Source organism: Budorcas taxicolor, chromosome 2, assembly GCF_023091745.1.
Source record: "Budorcas taxicolor isolate Tak-1 chromosome 2, Takin1.1, whole genome shotgun sequence".
NCBI lineage: Eukaryota > Metazoa > Chordata > Mammalia > Artiodactyla > Bovidae > Budorcas > Budorcas taxicolor.
The window spans coordinates 51685913-51690832 of NC_068911.1; the positions used below are offsets into that span (position 1 = coordinate 51685913).

Sequence of the window (4920 nt, forward strand, 5' to 3'; positions counted from 1 at the left end):
TTCTTATAAATGTGAAATTGGGCAATGAAAGATTCTGACAAGCAAAGGGCTTTTGTAATATGCCTTCCCTCTCCTTGATAAGAAATGGACTTGCATTCAGGTTGTGCATCCCAGTAGCTTTTTTTTAAGGAAGGAAAGTAGGAAAGAAGATAGATAAATCTAAAAGGCAGATTAGTTATCCTTTATTTCCAGATTGGAGCAAACATATCTATAAAAGCCATTAGCTCCGGAACAAGCCCTATTCCATCCTATTGTCAATCATATTTACCAGTAAGTGTCAGCTGCTCAATTGTGTCCAACACTGCAACCCACCAGACTCTTCTGTCCATGGGATTCTCCAGGCAAGAATAGTGGAGTGGGTTGCCATTCCCTTCTTCAGGGGATCTTCCCAACCCAGGGATTCAATCTGGGTCTCCTGCATTGCAGGCAGATTCTTTACCATCTGAACTATTACAGCAGCTCTTACCAGTAAGAGAGAGTTTACATTCTATATTCTATTAAAAGAATTAGGCAATTTTATAACACATTTGAGAAAATGCTCATGCATGCTCTCAGTTGTGTCCAACTCTTAGTAATCCATGGACTGTAGCCTACTAGGCTCTTCTGTCCATGGGACTTCCCAGGAAGAATACTGGAATGGGTTGCCATTTCCTACTCCAGGGGATCTTCCCCACCAAGGGGTCAAACCCATGTCTCCTGCATTGGCAGACAGATTCCTCACCACTGTGCCACCCAGGCATCCCCAAGACTTCTTTATGAAGTGTCATTTTACAACAGTATGAAGCGGCAAGTTTATCCAAGATTACTTTGAAGGTGGTTTTTTTTTTTTTTTTTTCTTTTGAGTGGTTTCCTTATCTTTTGGGGGTTTGGAATCAGTTTATTTTCAGGGGTGTAACATTACAGCTTGCTGACCCTCAGTGAGCTTTCTTTGTGGTTTAGAGAATTCTTTAATGGAAGTGTCCAAAATCTCTTTGTCTTAGGCTTTCCAGAGATTCTGTCTCCAGGTACTCTCTGGGTCACAGCATATTTAGACCGGGGGTCTCTGGGCATGACGGCCCTCAGTTGGTCCCTAAAGGCATTGGTATTTCTTTTGAATCCCAAGGCCAGGACGTATTTTCAGCTCAGGAGGTATTTTAAGCCCCGGGTGGGGTGCGAGCCTCTGGCTGGGCTGAGGCATCCAGCAGATGGTGGTACTTCCGCTGATGGCTCAGCTGCCTCACGTGTGCAGTGACAATGGCTGGCTTGGCCGACAGACACACCAAGGCCAAGAACAGCTTGTTCCCCTCCGGCACTCTGGTGACCTCGCGGATGCCGATGGTGTTGATGCTTCCTGACGCCTGAGGGTCACCTCCTGTCTTTTCCTCCTTCTGCTCCTCACCAGGGTCCACATCCATGCGAATCCTATCTCCACTTTATTTTTCCAAAGATGGCTGCTCTTTCTTTCTCTTCCTGTCCACAATCTTCTGAAGCTGGAGAGATTTAATTCTGTCCTCCTGGGTCTGCAGTACGAAATTCATATCCTCCCTGGCCAGGGCACCCCAGTCGATGCTGCACTGGGTTATTCAGCCTTGCCTTCACATGTGAAGGTCTCTTCTTCAGTCTGGAGCCACTCCCTGGCACTTGGAGGCTGCAGCCATTCTGAAAATCAGTTCTGTGCTTTGGGCATTAGCTCCGTCTTCAGGAGCAGCTGTCACATTCAAAGCAGAGGAGTGGCACAGTTAGAAAGGTGTCAGAGAAAGATCTTAGTGGACTCCAGCCAGGAGCAGTCCTTTGCCAAGACTGGAACCATCAAAGAGGCTCCAGAACAGTCTATCAATGTGCGAGGACAGAGACCTTGCCTTGGGGTGGGGAAGAGGCAAGGTGCAAAAACGCTCAGAGAACACTTCATCCTTCTGCATCCTGCATGCTAAGTCTCTTCATTCGCGTCTGACTCTTTGTGACTCTTTGGACTGTAGCCCGCCAGGCTCCTCTGTCCATGGAATTCTCCAGCAAGAATACTGGAGTGGGTTACCATGTCCTCCTCCAGGGGATCTTCCTGACCCTGGGATAGAACTCGAGTCTCTTGTGGCTCCTGAATTCCAGGAGGATTCTTTATTGTTCTTCTGCATCGGGACACTTCCAAATGGGAAAGTTGGCCTAGGATGTCACAAAAGAGCAAGGCCTGATCTCTTAAAAACCCTGAGTTTAACAGGGGAGAGGGGAGGGCTCTGGTCAAGGACCACCCCCAGACAGTGGAGAAAGAGTTCTAGCTAAACGTCTATTTTTAGAATAGTCTTTGTATCAGTTCAGTTCAGTTATTAGTTCAGTCGCTCAGTTGTGTTGGACTCTTTGTGACCCCATGGACTGCAGGACACCAGGCCTCCCTGTCTATCACCAACTCCCGGAGTTTACTCAAACTCATGTCCATTGAGTTGGTCATTTACTTTAAAATATCTTTTGTACACATTGTCAGAGAAATGCAAATCAAAACCACAATGAGGTACCATTTCACGCCAGTCAGAATGGCTGCTATCCAAAAATCTACAAGCAATAAATGCTGGCGAGGATGTGGAGAAAAGGGAACCCTCTTATGCTGTTGGTGGGAATGCAAACTAATACAGGCACTATGGAGAACAGTGTGGAGATTCCTTAAAACACTGAAAATAGAACTGCCTTATGACCTAGCAATCCCCCTGCTGGGCATACACACAGAGGAAACCAGAATTGAAAGAGACATGTGTACCCCAATGTTCATCACAGCATTGTTTATAATAGCCAGGACATGGAAGCAACCTGTATGTCCATCAGCAGAGGAATGGAGAAATGAAGAAAGCTATGGTACATATACACAATGGAATATTACTCAGCCATTAAAAAGAATACATTTGAATCAATTCTAATGAGGTGGATGAAACTGGAGCCTATTATACAGAGTGAAGTAAACCAGAAAGAAAAACACCAATACAGTATACTAATGCATATATATGGAATTTAGAAAGATGATAACAATAACCCTGTATGCGAGACAGTAAAAGAGACACAGATGTATAGAACAGTCTTTTGGACTCTGTGGGAAAGTGTGAGGGTGGGATGATTTGGGAGAATGGCATTGAAACATGTATATTATCATATATGAAATGAATCGCCAGTCCAGGTTTGATGTAGGATACAGGATGCTTGGGACTGGTGCACTGGGATGACCCAGAGGAATGGGATGGGGAGAGAGGTTCAGGATGGGGAACACATGTATACCCATGGCGGATTCATGTCAATGTATGGCAAAACCACTACAATACTGTAAAGTAAAAATAAATAAAACTGAAAAAAATATTCATTTTATTTTATTTATATCTTTTGTTTTTCTTCCTTTTCTTCTCCTCCTCATTCTGGATCACTCCTTCCCAACATGTACATGGTTTGCTTCCTTGATTTCTGCAGATCTTTGCTCAAATAGCAATGAGTACTTCTTTGACTATCTCATTTAAAATCTCATATCCTTACCAGCCCCCTGCTATCTCTTTCCTGCTTTATTTTTCTTCTAACCACTTATGATCCTCTGGTAGACTAAATATTTCACTTACTTTTCGGCTGCTGTCTTTTCAACTGAATTATAAATCCCATGAAGACAAGACTTTTGTTTCTTTTGTTCTTTCCTATAACTCCAGCACCTAATACTCAAGTACCAAGCATTAGACAAAGTAGGTAGATATGCAATGAATATTTGTAAAAATAAATGAATGACTAAATAAACCATAAACATTTACTTCACTCTGACCTCTTTCTTGAGTGCCGCACCTTTTTACTCTGGAAATCAGCACTATAGCCCACCTCTTGCCTGGATCAGGTAACACCCTTCTAATTTCTTGCATTCTAGGCTTTCTTCTTTTTACATTTATTCTGTATATTATCTCTTGAGAAATTATTTTAAAGTCCAAATGTTATCCTGTCACTCACCAATTTATGGTTTTCCAATGGACTTCACCACCCTTTAGAAGAAAAGCCAACATTTTAAGAAGAATCAGATTAGCTTTCCTCATCTCACTCTGCTCTCTCAGGTCTAACACTCCAAATCTTCACTCTGACCATCCTAAACTACTTTGACTTCCTCCAACTCATCACTTTCTTTTGTACCTCCAGATCTTCACGTATATTCTGCTTGACACATTCTTCTCACAATCCACACTATTAGCCTAACTCTCATGTAGTCTTCAGGGTCAGTTACTCTTGCCCTGGGAAATTTTCTGTGAAGGACAAAAAAAGCCAGTTGTTCCTAACAAGTACTTCCTTAGTACTGGCATTTTCTCAAGGCAGTTGTCACATGTTGCTTAAATTGCTTATTCCTCTGTACCCTTTGTTGGGGTCTCAGTGCCGTGCAGACGGTCATCTCATTGGTTTCTTTCACATCCAGATCCTTAGAGCTTAGCATGGTGCTTAGCTTATGGTGTGCATTTGTTATTTGTTGCAAGTAAAAGAGAGAAAGAATGAATAAAAAAAGTGTGGAAAGGAAGGAGGTGGGGGAAATTAGACTTTATTCTGTATTTAAAAGGAAACTAGCTTAGATAGCCCATGGAGATAAATGTTCTTAAAAATTTTAATTGGATAATAAAAACACATTTAGGATCCAGCAGAAAATGTTTCAGTGTTACCTTTTTTTTTTCCTGATGGAATTTTAATTCATGATTTTTCTTTTTTCTTTTTTTAAAAAATTTTATTTTTACTTTATTTTACTTTACAATACTGTATTGGTTTTGCCATACAAGTGTTACCTTTAAATCACTCTCTTATTTTATTTAACCCAATATGCTCCCCAGGCCATAAAATTTTCTAAATAAATATCTAGTAAAGGACACACTTCCCAAGTATGGTTCAAAATTGGGAAAAGAGTACATCGAGGCTGTATATTGTCACCCTGCTTATTTAATTTATATGTAGAGTACATAT

At 41.7% G+C, this 4920-nt stretch overlaps 1 pseudogene; it reads right to left on the reverse strand.

Annotated features, from left to right (window-relative positions):
- Positions 1-792: 792 nt before the first annotated feature.
- On the reverse strand, positions 793-4405 carry LOC128060420 (ribonuclease P protein subunit p38-like; annotated as a pseudogene).
- Between the last annotated feature and the right edge of the window lie 515 nt (positions 4406-4920).